Here is a 14,638-nt window from a genome sequence, read left to right on the forward strand (position 1 = left end):
ATGGTCCCGCCACTAATGCGCGAATAATTAGACGCGAAAATGCCAGAAAGGACCTTTATATAGGACTAACACATTAACCCTGATTCTTGAAAATACGGTTATAAATCATGAACATCTGAAAGACATCTAACAATCCCGTTATAGAAGAACGTCTAACAAATCCTTAAAGACTCGTAACAATACTTAAATCTGAACAACAGACTTACAACGATATCAATATTTGACGAAAGCTAATAAAACACTCAACAACAATTAATTGGAGGACAAAGAAAGTGAGCATGAATAAAAAAAGGTTTTTGGAAAACATTATATTTACAAGAAGCACGAGACGCTTTGTGTGCTTTAGCAACAGGGTGGTACTCGACACAAGCAACAGGGTGGTACTCGACACAAGTAACAAGGTGGTACTCGACACAAGCAACAGGGTGGTACTCGACACAAGCAACAGGGTGATACTCGACACAAGCAACAAGGTGGTACTCGACACAAGCAACAGTGGTATTCGACACAAGCAACAGGGTGGTAATCGACACAAGCAACAGGGTGGTACTCGACACAAGCAACAGGTTGGTACTCGACACAAGCAACAAGGTGGTACTCGACACAAGCACAGTGGTACTCGACACAAGCAACAGGGTGGTACTCGACACAAGCAACAGGGTGGTACTCGACACAGGCAACAGGGTGGTACGCTACACAAGCAACAGGGTGGTACTCGACAATAGCATCAGAATGATGAGAGGACAACATTGACGGGGTTAGCCAACGCGTCCTTGCTTACTGATGCGTTACCCATTAGTGTCCAGACCACTTGAGCTGAAGATACCAAATTATGACTTGATAGCTCAAGTCGTTCACAATCAATGGTCCTGCCACTAATGCGCGGATAAATAGACGTGAAAATGCCAGAAAGGATCTTTATATAGGACCAACACATTAACCCTGATTCTTGAAAATACGGTTATAAATCATGAACCTCGAAAAGACATCTAACAATCCCGTTATAGAAAGAACGTCTAACAAATCCTTAAAGACTCGTAACAATACTTAAATCTGAACACCAGACTTACAACGATATAAATATTTGACGAAAACACTCAACAACAATTAATTTGAGGACAAAGAAAGTGAGCATGAATAAAAAAAGGTTTTTGGAAAACATTATATTTACAAGAAGCACGAGACTCTTTGTGTGCTTTAGCAACAGAGTGATACTCGACACAAGAAACAGGGTGGTACTCCACACAAGTAACAAGGTGGTACTCGACACAAGCGACAGGGTGTTACTCGACACAAGCAACAGGGTGGTACTCGACACAAGCAACAAACTAAAACCTGACCCTCGGAAAATCTCAAAACAAACTAAAAACCTTACACCCGGAAATCTCAAAACAAACTAAAAACCTGACCCTCGATTAACTTTTTTTCAATAAATCATAAGATGGTTCTTGATACGATGGGTCTTAGATCGATTATTTGGTTTAAGATGGCATTGTATGTAAAGAACCACCACATTGGTGTAACAGTTACCTTAGCATTTGACCGAAAACCATCTTCAATTTTGGGGACGTTATTTACGTAAACTATCCAATTTAATACCAACTACTTCCTAAATGAACATTGGTATGATATCAAGGACAATACATGTATTTTGTTAGTGTATCCTCTCGTTTATCTATAGTAACAGTGATCTTGACCTTGAATCTGGGATCGTTTAAAGCCTTATCACACATCTATATACTAGTGTATCACCAAGGAAAAATGACACCATGACCTGCATCTGTTATGTGGGGCGCCAATTAGTTACAAAGAAGAAACCACCCCATTTCTTTGAAAACGATTTAAAATGAATTCGTAACCTTTGCGACGGCAAAATATATATTCCATCATAATATACAAAAATAGAACCATTATGTTCAGCAAATATATCTATTCTACTCTATCAATTGTTACGAAACATTATTTCTGCCGAATAAGACGGCATGAACTAGGCATATATGTATGGTGGCTTATATTTTGGAACAGCGATGTGCTTGGTTGTATGCCCAGTAAACCATTTCTATTGTCATTGACCAATTAAAAACGTCGTTACATCGCCGACGTATATTGAATGGTACTTTGGTGGTTCTGAAATTGTAGACATTGACGCACGCCCTTGTACTGACAATTTGTTTATTGAAGCGCTTTAATTACGAGGTTGCGACTGGAAATCCTGTTGTAAATGGACGAATGTGACCTCTTTACCACGAGTTATGTCGATTTAAGAAACAGTTTTTCGAAAGCCAGTTGATGGTTCTGAACATTCCATGCTGCAGTTTTAAAGTATCGACCAACACATCCTTGAGTAAAAGGTCACTTCCCTCGCGTGACGTCACGGCTCATCAATGCGTGCATTGTACACACTACTTCAATCTTAACCATCGCACAATAAACTTTGACGAGCGTTCCTCGGTGCCCTTGGGATGGTATCTGGTGTAGCGTTATTGCTGTCTTGCCGGCACTAATCTACCACTGCTGACGATATTGTTAAGGAACTGGGGCGGTAAACTGATGGAGAAGTCAATACTTCTCGTGTAGATTGTAGATGAAGAGACATCGACATTGGCACAAACACGAGACAGGGCGAGATATTTAACTTTAACACTTGAACAGGGATACGACGGAGCGACAGTGATATTTACCTTTTAAGTTGGTTCTGGGATAAGACCGGGCGACAGGGATACTTTGAACGCACTTGGGTTTATTAGTACATTTGTCCTCATATCGGCGATAATTTTCTAGTCACACTCGTTAGGATTGAGCGTTAAAGAAATCTGACGTACAAAAATAAACTGATTTCATGTTTAGCCTCGATCACGATTTCTCGTTTTCTAATGAGTGCAAAATTCCTGAAACTGTTACAGCTAACAAAAACCTGTATAACCACACTATACCTGTAAAATTTCACAGAGAAAAGGCGAGGAGACAGGGATACCCAATTTAAACATGAGCGCAGAGATAAGATATAGAAATCTTATTATTAGTTAATATCGAAAAAACGAGGCGACAGATATCTTAAACATCTTAACAATGACCCAGAGATAAGACGAGGCGGCAAAGGCATTTCACTGAACATTGAAATACAAATACGACATGACAGCAGAAAAAAACCTTGCTATAACGTTTACACAAAGATACCATATAACGTGTTATTTACGCAGGCTAAAACTTTCGCGATTTTGACCCCCAAAATTGAAAATTAACATTAAATGAATCATAATTCTGCAATCTAAACATGTCAAGGAACCAAATGATTGTGGTGTTATATCACAAAGACGGGACACTTGGCATATCAAGTGTCAAATATTCACATGAATAGGCGATAGTACATGTTAGAGATATCTTTCCGTAACATTGACAGAGATGAGACATGGCGACAGAGATATCTTACTGTAATATTAACACAGAAATGAAACGTGGCGACAGAGATATATTACTGTTACAATGACACAGAGATGAGACGGGGCGACAGAGATATCTTATTGTGACATAGTCTCAGAGATGAGACGTGGCTACAGAGATATCTTACTGTTACCTCGACTCAGTGATGAGACATGGAGACAGAGATATCCTACTGTTACATTGCCTCAGTGATGAGACATGGCGACACAGATATCTTACTGTTACCTCGACTCAGTGATGAGACATGGAGACAGAGATATCCTACTGTTACATTGCCTCAGTGATGAGACATGGCGACACAGATATCTTACTGTTACCTCGACTCAGTGATGAGACATGGAGACAGAGATATCCTACTGTTACATTGCCTCAGTGATGAGACATGGAGACAGAGATATCCTACTGTTACATTGCCTCAGTGATGAGACATGGAGACAGAGATATCCTACTGTTACATTGACTCAGTGATGGGACGTGGCGACAGAGATCTCTCACTGTTACCTTGACCCAGAGATGAGACATGGCGACATGGCGACAGAGATATCTTACTGTTACATTGACTCAGTGATGAGACATGGCGACAGAGATATCCTACTGTTACATTGACTCAGTGATGAGACGTGGCGACAGAGATATCTTACTGTAACATTGACACAGAGATGAGACGTGGAGACAGAGATATCTTACTGTAACATTGACACAGAGATGAGACATGGCGACAGAGATATCTTACTGTTACATTGACTCAGAGATGAGACGTGGCGACAGAGATATCTTACTGTAACATTGACACAGAGATGAGACATGGCGACAGAGATGCCTTTTACAATCATGCAGTAATATGTTATATTTACATTTGCATGGCATTGTCACTATATAGCCTCTTTGAAAGCTGTGTCGTTGATGGGACTTTAATTCCCATGCATCACGAGCCACAATTCTTAGCGTATAAATACAACACTGACCGGAACTACAATATCCAATATAAATAAACATGACGGCTGCTGAAATATCGCTGGGCATTGTGAGATTTGACAATGTCATTGTAAATGTATGTGCAAAATAAAAAATAAAATAAAAAACACTTTTATTACAACGAAAACAAGACCAAGGTCTGCAATATCGTACAAAATGCACACCGGTTGAAATCACCCAATGCCGGCAATGGAAACAATTTTAACGCTCATGCAAAATATCAGAAATATCGTCTGTTACACTGCACTGATTAACAGGAGTTCGTTACAAATGTCTGAAATACACATATTCTATAGACCTACTGACACATATGTTACAGACCTACTGATATGAGTCACAGCACACATAAACATTTCAGACATTTGTAACGAACCTGTGCTCCGTCGCAAGATCACTCACTTCAAACGCTATCAGTTTCACGCGTCTCGCATCCACGGTTCCTCAGTTTCTGACGACATGTCAAATAACGAGGCTGTTATATAATCTACCGACTGTTGTCAGGTTCCAATACGATCAACAAATAAATTCACGCCTGGATTCTTCACAAAATGAGCAAAGAGAAAAGTTCGAATTAACTTCCTAAAATAACTCCCTCGTGGAGGGCAAGGTCGGATTTACGTTGTTCACTGTAGTTGTCCATGCGCGAAATTTGTTCCGGGGAAAAATCGAAACAATTTCAAATATTACTTTCAGCTCAGAGTTCTATTGATAAACTTAAATCACCCTATAGACATATCATACGCAATTGTATTGATACTGAACTGTGGAATACAAGTGTTTGTTAAAATTTCAAAGTACTACTTTGTTTGCCAATCAGCACGCGAAAAACCGCTGTTCAAACTATTGAACGAAATTGTGTGGACTGTCGATAAGGCGGGCATTTTTAATTTTAAATATAAATTATAAGTTAAAAAAAGAACATGGGAGGCAGAGAAAACATAAATTTAAGTATTGAACTGTTTTTGTATGGTATTTATGATCTATTTGAATGACACAGCTTTGCTAAAAAGCTTGTCACTTATGATTAGTAATATGTAATTAACAAGACTCGGCAGTCTAGTGTTGTTAATACATGTTGGTACCGTGTTATCAATAGACTAATACAAGTTGTGATTACTGCCCGACTGACTACCGGCAAACTATGCATTATCCACAGAGATAGCATTATAGGGCCTCCACTAATCTCACTTTTCATTAAGACATGGAAAGAATCCACTGGAAGCTTGCCTCCATGTCATTATATCAACGGTACGACAAATCCGCGTATTTACGCTAGACGAGTTTCCAACAGACATAATCACCCAAATCCTGATGTGCCAAGGGGAGAAATCGACTGGCGTATTGACGTACGATCCTAATTTGATACGGATAACTGAAGACAAGAGACTGGGGATGATGTGCTGATGTGTTACATCATTTCCGAAGAAATCAGACAATATAAAGCTTGTTTACAGTCAACCGGGGTGTCAAAGTCTCCGTCCTAGCTAAACATCATTATCCCAATCTCGGTCTGATATCATCTCCACCGTAGTCACACATCTTCATCACCATTATAGTCACACATTCTCTTTATCCTAGTCACACATCCTTATCTCCATCATGGATTGATGGGAGAGGGAGGGGGTTGTAACGCTAGCAATTTACCCGTCAATAGTTATGCTACTAGACACATGACACAGTCTAGTCACACTTCAACATATAAGTAGAACATGCCCATCCTAGTCACACCATCATTTTCATCCTCATCACACATCATTATATCCATTCTAGTCACACATCATTATCTCCATCCTAGTCACACATCATCATCTCCATCCTATCACACATAATCATCCCCATCCTAGTCACACACCATCATCTACATCCACGTCACACATCATTATCTCCCTCCTAGTCATACATCATCATCTCTATCCTAGTCCCACATCATCATCTCTATCCTAGTTACACATCATCATCTCTGTCCTCGTCACACATCTTCATCTCTGTCCTCGTCACACATCTTCATCTCTGTCCTCGTCACACATCTTCATCTCTGTCCTAGTCACACAACACATCATCATCTCTGTCCTAGTCCCACATCATCATCTCTGTCCTAGTCACGCATCATCATCTCCATCCATCTCTATCCTAGTCACACATCGTCATCTCTGTCCTAGTCACACAACACATCATCATCTCTGTCCTAGTCCCACATCATCATCTCCATCCTAGTCCCACACCATCATCTCCATCCACGTCACATATCATTATCTCCATCCTAGTCCCACATCATCATCTCCATCCTAGGCACACCCTAGTCATACATCATCATCTCTATCCTCGTCACATAGCATTATCCCCATCCTAGTCACACATAAGCATCTCTATCCTCGTCACATAGCATTATCCCCATCCTAGTCACACATAAGCATCTCTATCCTCGTCACATAGCATTATCCCCATCCTAGTCACACATAAGCATCTCTATCCTCGTCACATAGCATTATCTCCATACTCGGCACATAGCATTATCTCAATCCTAGTCACACATCATCATCGCCATCCTAGTCACACACCATCATCTCCACCCACGTCACACATCATTATCTATATCCTAGTCACACATCATCATATCCATCCTAGTCACGCATCATCATCTCCATTCTAGTCACAATTCATTATCTCCATCCTAGTCATACATCATCATCTCTATCCTCGTCACACATCATTATCTCCATCCTAGCCATACATCATCATCTCTATCCTCGTCACACATCATTATCTCCAGCCTAGTCATACATCATCATCTCTATCCTCGTCACATAGCATTATCCCCATCCTAGTCACACATCATCATCTCTATCCTAGTCACACATCATCATCTCCATCCTAGTCACACACCATCATCTCCATCCACGTCACACATCATTATCTCCATCCTAGTCATACATCATCATCTCTATCCTAGTCACATAGCATTATCTCCATCCTAGTGTCACACATCATCATCTCCATCCTAGTCACCCACCATCATCTCCATCCACGTCACACATCAGAATCTCCATCCTAGTGTCACACATCATCATCTCCATCCTAGTCATACATCATCATCTCTATCCTCGACACATAGCATTATCTCCATCCTAGTCGCTCATCATCATCTCTATCCTCGTCACACATCATTATCTCCATCCTAGTCACACATCATCATCTCTGTCCTAGTCACACATCATCATCTCTATCCTAGTTACACATCATCATCTCTGTCCTAGTCACACATCATCATCTCTGTCCTAGTCACGCATCATCATCTCCATCCTAGTCACACATCATCATATCTATCTCCTATCACACATAATCATCCCCATCCTAGTCCCACATCATCATCTCCATCCTAGTCACACATCATTATCTCCATCCTCGTCCCACATCATCATCTCAATCCTAGTCACATATCATCATCTCTATCCTAGTCACACATCATCATCTCCATCCTAGTCACACATCTTAGTTACACATCATCATCTCTGTCCTAGTCACACATCATCATCTCTATCCTAGTCACACATCATCATCTCTGTCCTAGTCACGCATCATCATCTCCATCCTAGTCACACATCATCATCTCCATCCTCGTTACATAGAATTATCTCCATCCTAGTCACACATCATCATACCCATCCTAGTCACACATAATCATCTCTATCCTCGTCACATAGCATTATCTCCATCCCATCACACATAATCATCCCCATCCTAGTCACACATCATCATCTCCATCCACGTCATACATCATTATCTCCATCCTAGTCACACATCATCACCTCTATCTTAGCCCCATAGCATTATCTCCATCCTAGTCACACATCATCTCCATCCACGTCACACATCATTATCTCTATCCTAGTCACACATCATCATCTCTATCCTAGTCACATATCATTATCTCCATCCTAGTCACACATCATCATCTATTATCTCCATCCTAGTCACACATCATCATCTCAATCCACGTCACACATCATTATCTCCATCCTAGTGTCACACATCATCATCTCTATCCTAGTCCCACATCATCATCTCTATCCTAGTCACACATCATCAGCTCCATCCTAGTCACAGATCATCATCTCCATCCACGTCATACATCATTATCTCCATCCTAGTCACACATCATCACCTCTATCTTAGCCCCATAGCATTATCTCCATCCTAGTCACACATCATCTCCATCCACGTCACACATCATTATCTCCATCCTAGTGTCACACATCATCATCTCTATCCTAGTCCCACATCATCATCTCTATCCTAGTCACACATCATCAGCTCCATCCTAGTCACAGATCATCATCTCCATCCACGTCATACATCATTATCTCCATCCTAGTCACACATCATCATCTCTATTCTATCCAAGTCACACATCATCATCTCCATCCTAGTCACACATCACCAGCTCCATCCTAGTCACACATCATCTCCATCCACGTCACACATCATTATCTCTATCCTAGTCACACATCATCATCTCCATCCTAGTCACACATCATTATCTCCATCCTCGTTACATAGCATTATCTCCATCCTAGTCACACATCATCATCCCCATCCTAGTCACACATAATCATCTCTATCCTCGTCACATAGCATTATCTCCATCCTAGTCACCCATCATCATCTCCATCCTCGTTACACAGCATTATCTCCATCCTAGCCACACATCATCATCCCCATCCTAGTCCCACATCATCATCTCCATCCTAGTCACACATCATCATCTCTGTCCTAGTCACACATCATCATCTCTTTCCTAGTCACGCATCATCATCTCCATCCTAGTCCCACATCATCATCTCCATCCTAGTCACACATCATCTCTATCCTAGTCACATAGCATTATCTCCATCCTAGTCACACATCATCATCTCCATCCACGTCACCCATCATTATCTCCATCCTAGTCACACATCATCATCTCCATCCTAGTCACACATCATCTCCATCCACGTCACACATCATTATCTCTATCCTAGTCCCACATCATCTCCATCCTTGTCACACATCATTATCTCCATCCTAGTGTCACACATCATCATCTCTATCTTAGTCACACATCATCATCTCTATCCTAGTCACACATCATCATCTCTATCCTAGTCACAATAGCATTATCTCCATCCTAGTCACACATCATCATCTCCATCCACGTCACACATCATTATCTCCATCCTAGTCACACATCATCATCTCTATCTTAGCCACATAGCATTATCTCCATCCTAGTCACACATCATCATCTCTATCCTCGTAACATAGCATTATCTCCATCCTAGTCACACATCATCATCTCCATCCTTATCACATAGCATTATCTCTATCCTAGTCACACATCATCATATCTATCCTAGTCAAATAGCATTATCCCCATCCTAGTCACACATCATCATCTCTATCCTAGTCACATAACATTATCTCCATCCTAGTCACGCATCATCATCTCTATCCTAGTCACACATCATTATCTCAATCCTATTCACACATAAACATCTCCATCCTAGTCACACTTCATCATCTCCATCCTAGTCACACATCATCATATCTATCCTAGTCACATATAGCATTATCTCCATCCTAGTCACAAATCATCATCTCCATCCTTGTCACACAGCATTATCTCAATTTAAGTCACACATTATTATATTCATCCTAGTCACACATCATTATTTTATAATAGTCCCACATCATCATCTCAATCCTAGTCACACATCATCATCTCAATCCTAGTCAAACATTATCATCTCCATCCTAGTCACACATCATCATCTCCATCCTAGTCACACATCTCATCTCTATCCTAGTCACATAGCATTATCTCCATCCTAGTCACGCATCATCATCTCCATCCTAGTCACACATCATCATCTCAATCCTAGTCAAACATCATCATCTCCATCCTTGTCACACATCCTTATATCCATCCTAGTCACACATCATCATCTCAATCCTAGTCACACATCATCATCTCTATCCTTGTCACATATGATTATCTCCATCCTTGTCACACATCATTATGTCAATTTAAGTCACACATTATTATATCCATCCTAGTCACACATCATCATCTCCATCCTAGTCCCACATCATAATCTTCATCCTAGTCACACATCATCATCTCTATCCTAGTCACATAGCATTATCTCCACCCTATCACACATAATCATCCCCATCCTAGACACACATCATCATCTCTGTCCTAGTCACACATCATCATCTCCATCCTTATCACATAGCATTATCTCTATCCTAGTATCATCATCTCCATCCACGTCACACATCATTATCTCCATCCTATTCACACATAAACATCCCCATCCTAGTCACACTTCATCATCTCCATCCTAGTCACACATCATCATCTATCATCATCTCCATCCTAGTCACACATCATCATCTCCATCCTTATCACATAGCATTATCTCTATCCTAGTCACACATCATATCTTTCCTAGTCACATAGCATTATCTCCATCCTAGTCACACATCATCATCTCTATCCTAGTCACACATCATTATCTCCATCCTATTCACACATAAACATCTCCATCCTAGTCACACTTCATCATCTCCATCCTAGTCACACATCATCATCTCTATCCTAGTCACATAGCATTATCTCCATCCCAGTCACACATCATCTCCATCCTTGTCACATTTTATAATAGTCACACATCATCATCTCCATCCTAGTCACACACCATTATCTCCATCCTAGTCACACATCATCATCTCTATCCTAGTCTCATAGCATTATCTCCATCCTAGTCACACATCATCAGCTCCATCCTTATCACATAGCATTATCTCTATCCTAGTCACACATCATATCTTTCCTAGTCACATAGCATTATCTCCATCCTAGTCACGCATCATCATCTCCATCCTAGTCCCACATCATCATCTCCATCCTAGTCACACATCATCATCTCTATCCTAGTCACATAGCATTATCTCCATCCTAGTCACACATCATCTCCATCCTTGTCACATTTTATAATAGTCACACATCATCATCTCCATCCTAGTCACACATCATCATCTCAATCCTAGTCACATATCATCATCTCTATCCTAGTCACACATCATCATCTCCATCCTAGTCACACATCATCTCTATCCTAGTCACATAGCATTATCTCCATCCTAGTTACACATCATCTCCATCCTAGTCACACATCATCATCTCTATCCTAGTCACACATCATCATCTCTATCCTAGTCACATATGATTATCTCCATCCTTGTCACACATTATCATAAGCATCCTTGTCACACATCATTATCTCCATCCTAGTTACACATCATCTCCATCTTAGTCACACATCGTTATCTCCATCCTAGTCACACATCATCATCTCTATCCTAGTCACATAGCATTATCTCCATCCTAGTCACGCATCATCATCTCCATCCTAGTCACACATCATCATATCCATCCTAGTCACGCATCATCATCTCCATTCTAGTCACAATTCATTATCTCCATCCTAGTCACACATCTCATCTCTATCCTAGTCACATAGCATTATCTCCATCCTAGTCACACATCATCATCTCCATCCTAGTCACACATCATTATCTCCATCCTAGTCACACATCATCATCTCCATCCTAGTTACACATCATCATCTCTATCCTAGTAACATAGCATTATCTCCATCCTAGTCACGCATCAACATCTCCATCCTAGTCACACATCATCATAATAGTCCCACATCATCATCTCAATCCTAGTCACACATCATCATCTCTATCCTAGTCCCATAGCATTATCTCCATCCTAGTTACACATCATCTCCATCCTAGTCACCCATCATCATCTCTATCCTAGTCACATAGCATTATCTCCATCCTAGTTACACATCATCTCCATCCTAGTCACACATCATCATCTCCATCCTAGTTACACATCATCATCTCTATCCTAGTAACATAGCATTATCTCCATCCTAGTCACGCATCAACATCTCCATCCTAGTCACACATCATCTCCATCCTAGTCACACATCATCATCTCCATCCTAGTCACACATCTCATCTCTATCCTAGTCACATAGCATTATCTCCATCCTAGTCACGCATCATCATCTCCATCCTAGTCACACATCATCATCTCTATCCTAGTCACATAGCATTATCTCCATCCTAGTCACGCATCATCATCTCCATCCTAGTCACACATCATCATCTCCATCCTAGTCACATATCATTATCTCCATCCTAGTCACGCATCATCATCTCCATCCTAGTCACACATCATCATCTCTATCCTAGTCACATAGCATTATCTCCATCCTAGTCACGCATCATCATCTCCATCCTAGTCACACATCATCATCTCCATCCTAGTCAAATATCTATTCCTCCCTGGTTACTTCAACCTAATCACACATCTTTATTTTCACTTTAGTCAAACATCTTCAATCATTCTTGTCGCCCATTTTCATCTCTCTTGAGTTTTAGTTCAACACCCCTCCGGTTCATCCCTTCCGACGAAAATGTTGCCAAAAAAAAATGTAAAGTGACATTTTTTCAGATATAAACCTTCCAAGTGTTTAAGCTGCAGGGAACCTAATTATCTAGAGTAAGACTATGGTGGCTATTCTATGTCACTAAAGTCTGTATCTAGCATGAAGGACATCAAACGTTTAAAATCACCATACAGCTATGCAAAACTTAGAACCGGTATGTATGTTGACAGCTGGTTGACACCAATACAGGACAAGATAGGAACGAGAGCACGAACCTCGTGACATGGAAAAAGGCTCCTGTTATACCGGAAGTCGGTGTCGGACATGCGTTACACCTGCCTACACAGCATACCTGCATGTAGTCTACCATCTGTTGAAATTGGCGGAAAGTACAGAGGGCTAGATGAATAATTTACGTGAGTGCGACGTCTGGTTTGATTGTCGACATATCATTTCTGTATTATCATACATCATTTAATGGAGGACGACATTTTATTCTGAAGGTTGTTTATTTACTATCTCCGCAAAATGAAAGTAAAATAATGTGATGGTATTAAGAGCATGCAATTGCCAATATTTTCAAGAAACCGAAACGAGAAAATAATCGAATCGCGAAAACGCATTGATTCTTTTCAATTTCTATCACAAATTTCCATACAAAACCACATCACATCGTCACTGGCCGATAATCTCGTATAAAATCTCATGTTTTGTAACAGCAGACGACATGCCCTCGTGTTATCCATCATGGCAGGTATCTATCAACATTCCTTTACATACCTGTGCCTATGTCTGTCACGTGATCAATTGATAAATGTATTGATTTTTCTCTACCAAAAACCTCGGTATTCGTGACAGGGTTGTGTTTACAGTGTACAATCGCCGTACATTCGGCTTTAATGATAACGACTGTGTAAACAATTTTAGCGATATGATGACATCACTAGGTAAACGGAGAAGTACATGCGGTTCACAGTATAATAAATTATCTTACCTGCTCCATGGTCGCTGAGTATAAACAAATGTTACTCCTAAGAACTATTCCTGTCGTCACATCATAGATGAGGCAGGACAATGGCTGATGGAGCAGACGGCTACCGAATACCTGCGCAAAGACGGATCCCTCTCCCGTCTGGCGGCCTGCGAATCCAGCGCGGGAACTTCCTCGTGATCGATCGCCTGCCGTCATGGAAACACGAGTGTGGTCGTGTGGACCAACGAGTCTGCGAATTGTTTTGCCGCCAAATCTGGAGTTGTAGCATCCGCGACAGGCGAATTATGACAGTCACGTGTGCTACAACACGTACAATCATATATAAATGTACTAAATTTGTAACCACATATACGTTTGTTATTTAAAATAAGATAGCATGGTCACTGGCCGTTGTAATGACATATTCTAGGGGTACAGAGAGCTTAAGAAGATGACCTTAAGTCTGGTTTGGCGTATCGTAATACGGTTTGCAAGAGTGATCTATTCTAGTTTAAGAATCATTTGTCATATAATAATTAAGACGGATCACATGGGTTTTCTCCCTTAGTTTTAGTGTCATCTGTCAAATAGTCAGACGGTTGACAGGAGTTGTCTCCCGCTACGTCTTTCTGCTGTTAATCATGATCTTCCCAAGCTTTAGCATGATCTGTCACATGGTCAATCGGGAACCGTCGGCACTTTCCGTAAACGAAAGTGCCGACGGTTCCCGATTGTC

General features: G+C 40.8%; 1 protein-coding gene across 2 annotated transcripts in view; it reads right to left on the minus strand.

Moving 5' to 3' along the window:
* LOC110443699 overlaps window positions 1-14,232 on the minus strand; it is a 30,803-nt gene extending 16,571 nt beyond the window's left edge. Inside the window, exon 1 of one of the 2 annotated variants that reach the window (XM_021488078.1) lies at window positions 13,924-14,232. The gene's annotated coding sequence lies outside the window, so the exon portion shown is untranslated. Of the gene's footprint in view, window positions 1-13,204; window positions 13,287-13,923 lie in introns of those variants that run through there. The other variant, XM_021488080.1, reaches the window with a different exon arrangement.
* Between the last annotated feature and the right edge of the window lie 406 nt (window positions 14,233-14,638).

The sequence above is a fragment of the Mizuhopecten yessoensis genome, unplaced genomic scaffold (assembly GCF_002113885.1).
Source record: "Mizuhopecten yessoensis strain PY_sf001 unplaced genomic scaffold, ASM211388v2 scaffold716357, whole genome shotgun sequence".
NCBI lineage: Eukaryota > Metazoa > Mollusca > Bivalvia > Pectinida > Pectinidae > Mizuhopecten > Mizuhopecten yessoensis.